The 14,824-nt window shown below is 44.0% G+C and overlaps 1 long non-coding RNA gene across 3 annotated transcripts in view; it reads right to left on the reverse strand.

Moving 5' to 3' along the window:
• Window positions 1–831: 831 nt before the first annotated feature.
• Window positions 832–14,824, reverse strand: part of LOC149917962 (uncharacterized) — a 28,044-nt gene continuing 14,051 nt past the window's right edge. For 2 of the 3 annotated variants that reach the window (XR_016467383.1, XR_016467385.1), the window contains exons 3-5: window positions 8,499–8,611; window positions 2,296–2,370; window positions 832–971 (exon numbers count right to left, since the gene is read on the reverse strand). This is a non-coding gene — a long non-coding RNA (uncharacterized LOC149917962). Of the gene's footprint in view, window positions 972–2,295; window positions 2,371–7,783; window positions 7,925–8,498; window positions 8,612–14,824 lie in introns of those variants that run through there. The other variant, XR_016467384.1, reaches the window with a different exon arrangement.

Genomic DNA, 14,824 nt, shown 5'->3' on the forward strand with positions numbered 1-14,824 from the left:
TTTTATTAGACTACTACATTCTTTTCCTGAGGATATTTCCAGATCAAGATCTGTGCTAGGACATTGATTGTCAACTGCAGCTTCTCTAAATTCTGTCTTCATCTCCATGCTTTATTTCCCTGATAGCTTTTAGCGTTCTTTCTGAATTCTAAATAGCCATGCCCATCTTTGGGATAGAAACGTCATCGATGGGTGGTGAAAATCTGGGTGACTGAGCACTGACACGGGTTGCTAGGAGTGTTATGAAGTCTGCTCCTTGGACATCAGTGGTATCTGGAGCGGGGAAACTGAAAGGGGGGACAACAAGGGTCGGAGCAAGAGAAGTTCTCCGTGGCGGAGCAGGTGTGTGCCCAAAAGGACTGTGGTCCACAGACAACCCGCATGACAGCAGAAGTGAAAAATTAAGGACGTGCAGTGGAAGAAGAGTGAAAAGGAGGGAGAGTGTTATGGAGAAACTGCTGTGCAGTTTTCGTTCATTTTTAAGGAATTAGAATTTGAAAACTTCCTGTATTTATCCAGTTACATCTCTGAGTGAAGTTATTATTAATAGCAAAATATATGTCCATGGTTTGGAGATGTGTATTACCTATGCTTTTTTTTTTCCCCTCTGAAATGCAAGGCATCTCTGTCTATAGTAAGAATGGTCCACTTGCTGTTACAGAAACGTGATAGATCAATCACATTCTTATCAGCCAGACTGATGCTCCAAGTTAACATAAAACAGAGAAAAAATGAATTTGTTACAGACAAAAATCAAGTGTAAACTATATGAAAAGCTGTCTAAAGATTATAGAAGCATAGTTTTTTTTTTCCATACAAAGGTCCATAAATTCACTACAGTCAATATTTAAACCTTCTTTTAACTTGGAGAAAACCACAGTAATCGGTCACCTACGGGGGGGAATTTTTTGTCTCCGTGTTCCGGGAGAATTTGTATCTTCTTTCCTAAATTACCAGCTGCCTTAAATGCACTGCAAGAAAAAATACAATAATTTCTCCTGCTGCAGAGCAAGATAAATTTCACTTAACCATAACAAAGCCAAATCTTAGGTATCAATTCCCATTTTCTGTTCTGGACGATCCATCATATTCAGGAAAGGACAATCTTACTCGCTCAAAAAAAAGGAAAAATTTCCTATTCTTCTCACTGCCAAAGCTTTCAGATCCATTACGCTGGCATTTTAATAGATGAATGCCTTCAGGGTATGAATCAGATTCATCCTTTGACTGTTCAAACATACAAAACAAGGTGTATTATACATAATAACTCCTCCAACTTCTCCTGAGCGTTAAAATGTAGAGAAGATTTATGCAAAAAATGTCACTGCTGATATTACTGGAACTACTAAGGAACAGTCAAACTCTTGGTTAAATTATATATTAATGTCATACAGTTTTAATACAAGAGACATGACAACTCCCTCCTAAGTCTTAGGAGGTGTGAATTTTAAAATCTGGCAATGGAAAGAGTATTACTAAAGTTAACTTATGTAATGGAACTTTGGTAACTATGAGGCCTTTGTATGAATTTCAAGTATGTTTGGCTGGAGAGTTTTTTCACATTCAAATAAAAATGTGTGAGGAACAGTGCTGGTAGCCAGATCCGTGCTAGTTGAAAAGCATCTGCCTCTGGAATTCAGTCGGGATGAGCCAACTGAGGTTCTGAGGCCAAATTCAATGAATATATGGAATGAAGCAATGATATCCTGAGGATATGTTTTCTATTCGATTGGTATAATGAAGTTATTTATTTTAATTAATTAATCCGGGATAGAAAAGAGAGAAAGAGGGAAAAACAAATGCTAAGAACACTGTACAAAATCCTTTTCATTTAGAGGATTTACGCAATCTTACTAAGTAAAATGTCCTGAGGAGATGGAGAAAATGAAACAAAAGTCTCTATTTAATTTGCCAGTCAAATGACAGTTTCTTGACAAATCAGGCAAAGAGGGTATCAGCAAGGAATTTGATTTCGGTGCTCAGGAAAAACATAATTACTACACCCAAATCCCTGTTCTGAAGGAGCCTGCTCCCATGTGAAGGCCAATCCTGCCCTAGCTATCCCCTATGGATATGTAGTTGTCCCCTATGGGAAGGTGGAAATGGATGCCCAGTGCTGAGTGAGACGTGGAACCATGTAAGTATTCATCTTGAAAAAGTTATCTAAGATCCTCAAGCCCAACTCCAGCCCACTCCACCATGCCCACGTCCCTCAGTGCCACATCTCCACAGCCCTTGAACACCTCCAGGGACGGTGACCCCACCACCTCCCTTAAGAGACAGAGCTGTACTTACAACTTCCGCACTCCTAAAGACAGATGGGACCACGGCCACACTCCTGGCTCTGACTTCTCTGCCACTGTAGGAGGTCTGGAAAACGTGTGGTTGTGCAAGCAGTCACCCACCACCTCTCAACCCCAGGGCAAGGAGAAAGCAATGGAAGAAAAACAAAAGGTGAAGAAACAGGAGAAATAAGGATCAAAACTAATTATAGCTGGAAGGAACACAAGAGAAAGTAGCAGTAAAACACTAAGAATAAAGACAGAAAAATGTAGTTTTGTTATTTTGCAAGCAAGAAGAAAAAACATGAAGCCTTGAAAGTTTTTTTTCTCAGTCTTCATAGAAAAAAATACAAATACTAATAAGTTGTTCCTGAGAATAAATATTAATGTAGCAGTCAACTACACCATTCAGGATTGGTGCAACAGTATTTATCTGGGTTGTATTTATTCAACCCAATCAAGACCTGGTGAAATCCACCTGAATGCTTAAGGAATTGAACATACCAATTTCTGAGCCATTAATGTCTACTGTGGGAAACTCAGACAGGGAAGGTGAGGCCCCCAAAGTACAGAAAGGAACAAACACACGACCTCTCTTTGAAAAGAGAGAAACAGATGAGGAGACAGAGCTGTAGACTTACCAGCATAACCTCTGCAAAGAATGACACTGAGGCATTGTTTAGCAATCTATTTATAAGTGCTAGGTGAAGGCGAGATGATATAACATCCAGTGTGTTTTTCTCATAGTGTCAAGCCAACACATTTTGTGTTATCAAAAGAGTAATTGGAGAGAAGGAATCGCTGCTTTGGCTCCAGCAGCACTTTTTACATACTCACACCTGATATTCCCTTGGATGAATGACTACTGATGGGTCTTCAACTTACACACTTGGAAAGTGGTTATCAATAGGCAAAGGAAATGTGCCTTGCAAAGGACTGTCCTGGATTTAGTATTCTTAAATATTTTTCTTACTGTGTGGATAATGAAACTACCTGAGACGTTCTAATGTGTGGCTGTGTGGAAATCATTTTTAGTGCTGGTACTAAAGAATTTCTTTATCATAGAATCACTCAGGTTGGAAAAGACCTTAAGGATCATCAAGTCCAACCACGACCTAACCATACTACCTTAGGTTTGATGAAAACAAACTTAGCAGCTCTTGGTCGTGTCTCAGAGCAGGGAGATGGAAAAAACTGACCTCCCTCCTGAGGTCCTTTGAAGATTTGTTTTCCAATGGCCATAGCATTCTTGTACTATGATAATTCAGTGAAGCAGTTGGAAAAATGTCATTACATTGATGGGGATTATCTGCATTTGGGAAGATTGTTGTTTGTATTTATAGAAATGATGATATTAAGGAGACAGATACGTTTCAATAGCCGTATTGCTCTAAGGTGGGAGCAGGATTATAAATACAGAGCCACCAGTCTGTGTGATTACCCTGATAGATGTGATAAGTAATGTACCACAAAACAGAAATTATTGCCTATTAAATGCAAGGGAGTGCGAATCGCAGCAATACAGAACTGTTAAAATGGAGTGGTTATAAGAAGGAAACATCCGCATTGCCTAAAGTCTCTCTGTTATGAATATTAACTTAAACTACCTGCTTTCTCATGGCACTTGGTAGTCACATGGAAAGAGTTTCTTACTTCATTGGGAGCTGTCAGTGACTGTATGTGCTGCTGCTGCCTGGCTGAAGTAGAGCAGGCACTGTGGATATGAAGAAATGGTCATAACAGAAGGGAAGCACAGCATCCCATTGCCCGTGTGTGAGCTTTTGTGATGACCAATGGATGGGAACACAGACCTATCAGAGCACCAACTCTCTCTGCTCCGCTGCATTGTGAGCCTGGGCCCGTAGAACCACAGAGAGATGGAGAGGGTGTTTGCCTCAGCTAAAGCACCTGCCAAACTGCAATAAGAGGTATGAACGTTAGACATGCAAGCAGTTGCTATTTAGCATCAAAGGAAATAAATTCTGAAGTACGATATTCAAACACACGATGATGAACTTTGCCATGCTGTAACAACTTTGGGTTTGTTTTATCATCTATTTTTCTTTCTCTTTCTTTCTTTCTTTCTTTTTTTTTTTTTTTTAATCTTATACACAAAGTATTTGGTGTCAATGGAGTAATTTAGCAGGCAATACTAGAGTTCATAGCCTTTTTTATAAATTAACTTTATGGAATATTACCTACTTCTTCCAGTTCTCAAACAGCAATCCTGATGATTTATGACACTTAATGACACTGGATGGCATAACACACTTATTTATTCTAAAATCTCTGCCATGCAAAGCACTGCACAATGAAAAATGTCATGTTTTTACAGTACCTAAGAGATTCAGAAAGAAAATGTAGAAAACTGAGCTCTATTTCCATTCTAGCAGCCACATTCATTAAAGAAATTAAATTAAATTGAAATTAATTTTAGAAGATCCTCCACATGCTTAAAACAGCATATCTCCCTACAGTCTTTTGTTGTTACCATTCTTTAGACTTTTCTGCCTGATCAGTTAAGAAATGACAATTAATGTCACCTAAGAAATGAGCTCGGTTTCTCAGAATCACAGAATGGCCAGGGTTGGGAGGAACCTCAAGGATCACGAAGCTCCAACACCCCGCCACAGGCAGGGCCACCAACCTCCTCATTTAATGCTAGACCAGGCTGCCCAGGGCCCCATCCAACCTGGCCTTGAACACCTCCAGGGATGGATGGGGCATCCACAGCCTCTCTGGGCAGCTGTTCCAGCACCTCACCACTCTCATAGCAAACAACTTCCCCCTGACATCCAACCTCAATCTGCCCTCCTTCAACTTCAAACCATTTCCCCTCGTCCTGCTGTTATCTACCCTTTCCAAGAGTTGATTCCCCTCCCCTCTGTAGGCTGAATGTGGGAGCCAGTTTCTTTCTGAGGCTATTGAAGCACTGAGCATGGGTATGGATGCTGTTCTACGGTGCAGTAGAACTCACACCCATCCACACTTACTGCACTTGCAGCTTAGATGCTGTGATAAATGTGATCCCTTTCACTTTCCACCATCGGTCTTCATGAGCGCTTTGGTTGCTGAAGTATTTTTGGTACACGAGACAAATGTTATCAACATTTAAAGTAATGAAAGGGGATGGTAACAGCTGGCTAGATTTTAACAATTCTCTCGGTACAAATATTAATTAAACGCAGGATACTAATTTCCTTTTCTATTGCTGTCGGCTGCAGGTTGCAGTTCTAGTTACACGATCCTTCTAGGTGGCCATAAAGATGGAGGTGTGAAAGGTTTCCAGGCACAGTGCTGTGTACCAGCAGCTGAAGGGAGGAATGTTTGTGGATGAAGGAGCCGTCAGGCTGCTTACCAGCAATCCAGCAGCAATAGAGGGATGTCAAACCTACACTGATAGTTCAGCTCTGACAAATGTAGGAGTGTTTAAGCATCGCTCCTCAATGAGGATATCTCTAAGATGGCTTTAACTTGGGAATCAGGAAGGCAGTTCTGATGTGTGAGAGAAGGCCCAGAAGTGGGCAGAGGTTTCCACAGGGCTTTATATGAACGCAATTACAATTAATTATTGCACAACTCATCCTATTATTAGGGTGAACAGCCCACTTCCAAAAGCCAGGTTTGGAAGTCAAGCAGAAGACAGGTACGAGCTGCCTTCACCCTCCGTCAAAGCAATGGCCCATGCTTCCCTCCTGCACGTTTCCAAAGCAACAGTAAATAGTACCCCTGTTGAGACAACAGCATATTGCACTCCTGCTGAGAGGAATTTGCATTTCATTTGCAGATTATTATACCCCAGGCTTAGTCTAAACTGCTTTCAAATTTCCTTTGTTGCTATTGGGTATTCATGTTGGCGTCTAGATGGAATTTCAAACTTGAAATTATTCTCACTTCATGTACGTGACCATATGTTTCTCTATAACAAGTTTCAAATAAGAAATGCCTATCATTTTGCCCAGATAGCTAATGTAAAATGGACAGATTAATAAACACTGCATCTCTTTCATCCACAGGAATATGCTTCCCATGGACCTAAACGAAGCTACAAAGTGTAGCAAGCTACCAGATTTAAAAGTTGTGCAGGATAAACCCGCTACTGTTTTTGGAAAAACAAAGTTTATAGAATCATTACAGATACATAAAATAAATGCACTGAGTCTGGAGGCAGCTCTGGAGAAATGTCTGGTCCAAACAGAGCAGGGCTGGCTGGAGCAGGTTGTCCAGTGCTTCCAGCATTGGCCATCTCCAGGGACAGAGAATTCACTGCCTCAGTGTGCAACTGCTCCCATGTTCCAACATGGTGGCAGTTCAAAAAAAGGGTTTTCTTATGTACAAGTGTAATTTCCTGATTGATTTTGCTGGTTTGTTTGTTACAGGAATTTTTGGTCTCTTTTGTCTTATTTTCATCTTTGTCCATTGCCTCCTGTCCTGTTGCCCCCTTGGGGCAGCACTCCATCTTATTGCCCCCATCAGGTATTTATACGTGTGGATGGGATCCCCCCGAGCCTTCTCCAGGCTGAGCAGTGCCAGCTCTCTCAGCCTGTCCTTCCATGAGAGATCACAGAATCACTCAGGTTGGAAAAGCACTCCAAGATCCCCGAGCCCAACCCCAGCCCAGCCAACCATGCCCACTGCCCACATCCCTCACTGCCACACCTCCATGGTTCTGAAACACCTCCAGGAACCATGACCCCACCACTTCTGCCCAGCTGTGACACTGGGGCATTAGATGCCCCAATCCTTTTGCAGTCTTTGTGACAGTGATGCATACCTGTGTATGTATATGAACTCTGTATATCAGTAGAGGAAACGCGCTGGTTGTATGGCACAGCAGGTCCCTCCAAGGCATGGAGACATGGCCCTGGTGCTGCTCCTCTGATCGTCCCACAAATGGACTGGTACTGCAGTTTTCTCTTTTCCCTAAGCTACAAACTGTTTGGACAGTGACATTAATAGCGGTCGTGTTATAAAACTGCAGCAGATTTGGCTACAGGCTTTTTTTCAAATTGAGAGCAGTCGGGGCTTAGCATAGACGAGCTGTTGTTAGCACTGTATTCCTGAGGGGAAAAAACCATGGCGGTATTTGCTCCTTAAGATGCCCAGGACTTACAGCAGGTTCAACGACCAAATTACTTTCATGATGTTTTTAATTACCCTTTGGCCCTCAGCTCTGTACATCTGACATGGACACTGCTGTCCCCTGATACCACCCTCCTGGAATCAAGGGACACCTGAGGAAGCAGAGGACATTTTTCTACCATGTGACCTATTTCACAATAACTATCATTTCTTTTTTGTTTTCTTTTTTTTTTCAGTGCAGATAAGAGCAAGCCTCTGCTCTGTGAGAAGAGACAGATTCACTCCTATCATGTTCCTGAAACAAAAGGCTGTTCTGCACTATCCAATTACGGACCTTAATTTCAATTAAAGCCGCAACAAAACAAAATGCTGTTTACCTTCGAAATAACATGAAAGTTTAATAATAGCTGTATATTGACTATTAGCCCCAGGCGTAGCCTGAATCGTTTACTGAGGCAACCAATCTCTTGGGGAAATTTAAGCAGGTTTTGGCACAGCTTCCTACATCTTTCCAGGGCAGTCTGAGTCTTGGTGGTCATGGTGTGCCCTCCAGCACCTCCCTGCAGTAGCAGTAATGACAGAGAGATGTCCCCACTGATGATACACAATCAATCATGCCTGGGGACCAGCGGTGTGCTCTGAGCACGGCAGTCATAGAATCACACAATTGTTGAGGTTGGAAAAGACCTCCAAGACCCCCAGCCCACCCTACCATGCCCACTGCCCATGTCCTTCAGTGCCACATCTCCATGGTTCTTGAAACTTTCAGGGATGCTGACCCTCGCACTCTCAGGCAGCTGCGCCGCTGCATCACTGCTCTTTCAGAGAAGAAATGTTCTCTAATATCCAATCTAAAATCTGCCAGGTGACAGCATGAGGGACCACAGCTTCCCCCTTCCAATCCACCAGCTGGCAAGCTGAGCATCCCCATTTGTATCTTTTTCCCTGCCTTAAAGCTGGTCCTTGCCATCCTTTTTGGGATAACCCGAGCTGCTGGGCTGCAATCCATGCTCAGAGCAGAGCTCTTGCACTACAGCATTACAGTGCACGTGTACATATTCAGCATGTAGGTACAGATTGTGAATTGTGTCCCAGCTTCCGCTATGCCCCCCATGCTCCCAGTACCCATCTCACCTGCCCACAGCCTTTGAGATGCCACTACGTCAGATGGATGCAGAGGAAACCCCGACCATCCCAGCCTGGAGAAGAGCTGCAGCATGAGGGCACTGAGGAAATCATGGGAAGTCCTGCAGTAAATAAATAGGGAATATAATAAGAAAAAAATATTTTCTCATTCCTCTCAATCAGCTATTGACTTTTTACCTAAGGAGGGCAGATTTAATTCTATTCTCAAAACAACCATAGACTATACAAGCCCATTAGATCATTGAAGGACCACTGAAAATCTTTCAGAGGAAATACAGATATCTAAATAAATTTGGAAGCGCATTATTCTAGCGCCCTTCAGACTTGTGTCAAATACTCTGCCTTACTGCCTATTGCATTACGGAGCCATTAAACATGTATTATCTTTTGAAGGAAAAGCAGAGATTAATGACCCGAACCAACATGATGAATACACTGTGCAGGATGAACCAGACTTCTGCAGCAACCCAGCAAGCAGAGGGAAGAAACAATAAAACTAGATAACAAATGGAACAAGAAGGTCAAGGAAGGAGAAATTAAGAGGCTGTGATTGAAAATTATTTGAACTCCATTCTCTACACTTTAGGAAAAAAAAAATTAACCGGCTACAAATATATTTATATTTTCTCCCCACTGCATTTCCGCTACCAGGAAACGTCTCCCCAGTGCAGCATTATGGCACAGTTATAAAGATCTATTTTGAAGTACAAACAGGAGCTGTGTTTTGGATGAGATCTGGGAACAGGGCAGTTCTATTGAACCTGCTAGTAGCCGAGGCCGTGCTGCTTCAGGTGTATTGGGATCATCACTGGATGATTGGTCCAGCATTGGTCCCCTTGCAGTCCCAGGAGGAAATGCAGCAGAGTGGCTGCTCAAAAGCCACACTTTGTTTTTTGTGTTTAATCATCTTTTTTGTATGCTGCGCAGGAGTTACCGTGGCTGAAATTGAAATTTGTTTCATAAAGGATATTAATGCGGTTAATAAGACAGGCAATCGCCCACTGGTGGCCCTAGACACATCCAATAAGATTTTAATGATTTTTTTTATTGTTACGATTTGCTACTATGAAATCACTAGGCCAATTTATGTCTGTTTCATCTTGAACGGGAGAATTTCTGATGTGAGTAGCTTTAAATATGAGCACTTTCCCCCAGCATTTGGCTGTGCTCTTTCCTCCAGCAGAACTGACCAGTTGTGGGGTCAGCATGCCCCAGCACTCGCTTAGCTCCATTTGTATTTATGGTGAGGAGCAAGCACTGGGATGGCAGGAAGGCCACCAGGTGCACAAAGCCAAAGCAGTTTGCTCAGCTTCATGTCAGAGCAGCAGCGACTGCAGATGGCACAGCAATATGCAAAGCTACCATGGTGTGACATACACAGAGGATGGCTCTGGTCACTGGGGCTGTGAGACCTGCTCTCTGAAACCACAGGAGTGACTCCTGCTGTAGAGACAAACCACAGCATCACAGAACCACAGCATGGATGGGTGAGAAGGGACCTCACAGCCCACAGCCCCACATCTGCCATGGGTTGGGGCCTATCTATGGCCTCAGCTACCTCCAGGGATGTGGCACCCACAGCTCTGGGCAGTGCCAGGTCCTCACTGCCTCTGCGTAGAGAATTTCCTGCTCACATCCAAACAAAAGCAAGAAAGTTGTCTTTGCCCCGGTGCTGGTAGTTCACACAGCACAGAACACCCCACTGCTGGTTTTATCTCTTCAGCTCAAGGGCATTGTTTGCAGCAGAGACAAGAAAAACATGAATTTCTTTTCCCTATCAGCAATCCATGCTGGGGACCGCAGTGAGGAAGAACACACATCGCTATACAAACATCAGGAGAATGAAAAGAAACGGGTACAAACAAGGCATTTGTCAGTGCTGTGATGGAGAGAGGAACAGAAAGTAGCAGGAGATCAGAGGGGTTATGGAAACAGGCACTGCTGCAGAAAGCTGCTGCTGTCCTATGGATTTGAGAAAGGATCCCAGCCTGAGAAGCCTTCAGGGCACAGCAGCTGGAACCCATGTGGAGAGCAAAGAGAGCAGTGATCAGTGAGCTTCTGGAAAGCAAAGGGACGGTTAAGGAGGGGAGAGGCAGCGCTCAGCATGAACGTTGGTGGAGGCTGAACCTGCTGCATAAAGAAAGAAAATAGAAAAATATCACTGTGAATCCAAAGGGAAAGTACATTCTGGAGGTCGGAGTGCTGCACGCAGGAGTAATGCTAATTTGCTGCACCGCAGCAGTGTTCCTGGTGCTGCCTTTGGGGTATTTATACTGGTTTTATAAACCAGCACACTTTGCAGGTGAGCTAGGCTGTGACATCCGAGTCTTCCAGGCAGCAATTAGACATGCTGGTCTATGAGAAGTGCACTTATTCATTCCTCGAGAGCAATGCACTATAGGAGCACAGCGTATTCTGTCGCCTTCCCTCACCTTACTCTGAGCAACATCTCCTTAAGAGCATCCTCAGGACACCCAGAGATGGTGCTGAGGCTGTGGGTGCACTGGGACATCCCATCCTCACAGCACCCAGCAGCTCTTGGCAAGCTGTCACCTGCAGGACTGAAGACAGACACCAGATGCAGCAAGGCAGAATACAGTAAAAAGTGTTAGGGCTGCAAAATGCGGGACTGCTATCAAAGAAGAAAGAGTGACTGAAGTTTCTGTGCTCATCCTTTGTGGGTGTGTGTGTGTGCTGCCTGCTGGGAATTAGGACGGTTTCTATGTGTGGTTTTAGAAGAGTTACTGTAAAACAGCATCAAAATGTGTAAAACTGGCAGTCGCTGAGGCCTTGAGCTACTGACACTGACCGTGATTTAAACTCACGCGCAACACAACGCAAACAAAAGATACGTACTGCAGAAAGTCCTGCAGAACACCTCTGTGAGCCCACTGACTTCAGGTGGCCATGGCTCTGCAGGTAGGAAAGGGGCTGGGGATTGAATTCATAAAAAGATGCCAAAGTATTAAGTTGGCAGTGTTACAGCGTATTACAAATCATTAGAGCTCGCACTTACTAAATCTTTTAAGAATCGTATCTGCCAGATGGGAGGAGAGCACTATTAGGATTGAAAAGGAATTGCTTTGTGTGGTCTCTACCAGCACGTGGACCTGCTGGGGGGATGGAGGACACACTGAGAGGAACGTTAGCTTGGAAAAATCACTGAAATCCTTAACAGAGAGATTCCCTGTGAGCTGAGAGCCAACCACGGATGCACAATGCTGCAGCCCATCACACAACCTCACGCAGCATTATTTAGAAACAGCAGCAGAAAAGATGCACTCAGTAGGTTGTGAGACATTAGCCGAGGGTCCAAACCTAACCTGTGGTACCTATGGAACCTGTGGTACAGGAGTGCAATGGTTAGAGAAGGGAACCTACTCTTGAATACTCAAATTTGTGCATCAGATTTGAATGCTACAGGTCTTGTTTTTTTTTTTTTCTTCTATGATTGTTTTTCACCCACACCAGTAAATAGGAATCCAATGCAAACCTTTTTCCTGTTGCATCCTCACTGGTCTCTGCTCTCAATGGCCCTTTCCCCTTGGTCCTCATTCACACTCCCACTGTTTTGCATAGCTACGGCAGGACTGAAGGGCTCCTCTCCACCTTAACCACAATGACGTCAAGTTCAAGCCTAATTTTAACAACTTCCAAGAACTATTCAGATCCCCCACATGTCCCCATCCCAAATAGGTCAGTGATCATCTCAAATCTTTTTGGCAGCTGTTGAGCCATCAGCTCAAGGGGAGGTTTAGGTTGGATATGAGGAGGAAGTTTTCTACCCAGAGGGTGGTGAGGCACTGGAACAGGTTGCCCAAGGAGGCTGTGGATGCCCCATCCCTGCAGGCATTCAAGGCCAGGCTGGACGTGTCTCTGAGCAGCCACTTTGGTCATACCCAGGACAGCAAGTAAAGGCACATCTGACAGAGAAGCGAATACATCTCTTCACACAAATATACAAAGATTACTAAGAAAGTATCTACCAGTACAGGCATTGTCTGTCTTTAAAATCTTTATCTCAGTAGGTTTTGGTCAGGGCAAGCTCACAGCATTACCCCTCCCCTTCCCCCCACTCCCACTCCCCCTCTGCCCAGTAACTCAGTAACTCCTGGGTTAAAGGTTCCCCGCCTGGCACTAGCATTTTCTCTTTCCTAACTTTCTCTCTAGCTGGAGGCTGATGAGGCAGCAGATGCTTTCAGCACAGCAGATAGCATCAAAGAGCCTAGCAAGATTTTATGAATGGGCAGTGTGAACATCTCTGAAATGAGTAATGACCAAGGACAGCTCAAAGAAAGGAAATAATAGAAGTCTGCGCATCGGAGAATGCGATGGCTCCAAACAAGTGGTTTTCTTTTTTTTCTTTTCTTTTTGTTTACCTTGGTTACATTTTTGGCTTCAGTAAATCCAATCAGATAGCAAGTTATTACAACGTTCTATTTCGTGTCATTTCCTCTTCTACAGTACTATTCAGTGACTCATTTTCTCGTTGAGAAAGAAAGTCAGTATTGCAAATCCATCCAACTTTTACACAGCGGCTCCTCTGAGACCTTCCATGGTCTAATGGACATCATGCTTCCCCTGGTGCTCACACTACATCTCCCTTTCATAGAATCACTCAGGTTGGAAATTACCTCCAAGATCCCCAAGCCCAACCCCACCCCACCATGCCCACGTTCCTCAGTGCCACATCTCCATGGCCCTGAAACACCTCCAGAGTCAGTGACTGCACCACTCGAGTCCAGTGACATTCTGGTAGTATTCAGCTACCCCCGTTGCCTAACATTCACAGCAGGTTCACTGCAGATGAATATCTAATTTGCTTTTTCCAGGTCTTTCACTCCAAATCTCTCCTCTGAACACCTATGTTGAACAGGTAATGCTCGAGACCTTATGATCTCAGATATAATTTCACTGGCTTGTATTTGTGGGAAGAGATAACTCACTGGGTCTTTGTTTCCCTTTTCTCTTCTTTTTCTGTTCTTTTTTGCTGTTTTTCTGGCTGTTGTTTCTGACCTTCCCAAAGCTAAAATCTGTTGTCTTTGATGCCCACTGCAAAAATCATAGAATTAAAGCACAAAAATCCCAGAATGGCCTGGGTTGCAAAGGACCACAATGCTCATCCAGTCCCAACCCCTGCTATGTGCAGGTCGCCAACCAGCAGACCAGGCTGCCCAGAGCCACATCCAGCCTGGCCTTGAATGCCTGCAGGGATGGGGCATCCACAGCCTCCTTGGGCAACCTGTTCCAGTGAACCATTAAGCTAAGTGGGCCCAGGAAACAAGAGAGAGACAGGCATCGATGTCTCAAAGACACAGTCAGAAACTTGTAAGCATTGAGTCCTCCAGGAGACATGGAGATGCCTATTTAAAGATAGCACTACATCTAGTGCCAAAATTCCAGTTTTTATGCAGATGCCTCAGAGCTGGCCCTCATTTTCTTCCCTATCTTTATAGGTATTTATGACATAAAATCTTTTCGATTCCAGATTGTCTCCCTCTTTGAATTCAAGAAGATCAATAATGCTATTCTTTCTTACAAAACGAGTTCAGCCAGCCACATAATGCATTTCATACCATACCCAAATACCATCTTGGATTGGTGGAGTCAGGAGACTTACATACCTTATATAACTGTTATAACATATCCCTCTGCTTGGGTTGAGCACTTGGTAAAGGCCATAGTAAGGGGAGGTCTGTAATCTCCACTCCTGAAGAAGGCTACAAAGAACAGGGAGCAGAACAGGCAAAGCAGAGACAGCTGCACTGGGACTGACAGGCAACAAGAAGAGCTGTGCTGATGAACTGATGGCTCCTGCAGCAGTTTATCTCCTCAAGGCTGCTACTTTGATGACTTCTTTCAGCCGGTGACAAGATCTTCATCTTGAAGGAGCTGCCTGATAAAGACACAGATGTAGCGATTGCACCAGGGCTCTCTATGATATCTGCTTGAGTGCTCACACAGAAGAATTCTGTCTGGTTAACAGAGGTGTGGCTGTGCTTGCATGGTCTGCCCATCATGGGCAGAGCTGCTGCCAAAGGGACGAAGCAGAGGAGGTGGGTGCTTGCATCTCCTCCACGGAGCACTGCATACAGCATCCTCATGGCAACGAAGGCACAGCCCTCACCTCTGGAACCCAAGGATCTGTGTGCCCCAGAACAAAGGCCACGTAAAAGTCAAAGTGGTATTTGACAGCAAATGGAGCATACCAGATTTTATATCAGCTCTTCCCATCTCAGGTCTGCCGCTGCAGATCGTGCAGAAAGCTATTAGTTCATTTATTCTCTGAATCGTTACTACCAACTGTGCTAACT

This window comes from Phasianus colchicus, chromosome 5 (genome assembly GCF_987193195.1).
Source record: "Phasianus colchicus chromosome 5, bPhaCol1.hap1.1, whole genome shotgun sequence".
NCBI lineage: Eukaryota > Metazoa > Chordata > Aves > Galliformes > Phasianidae > Phasianus > Phasianus colchicus.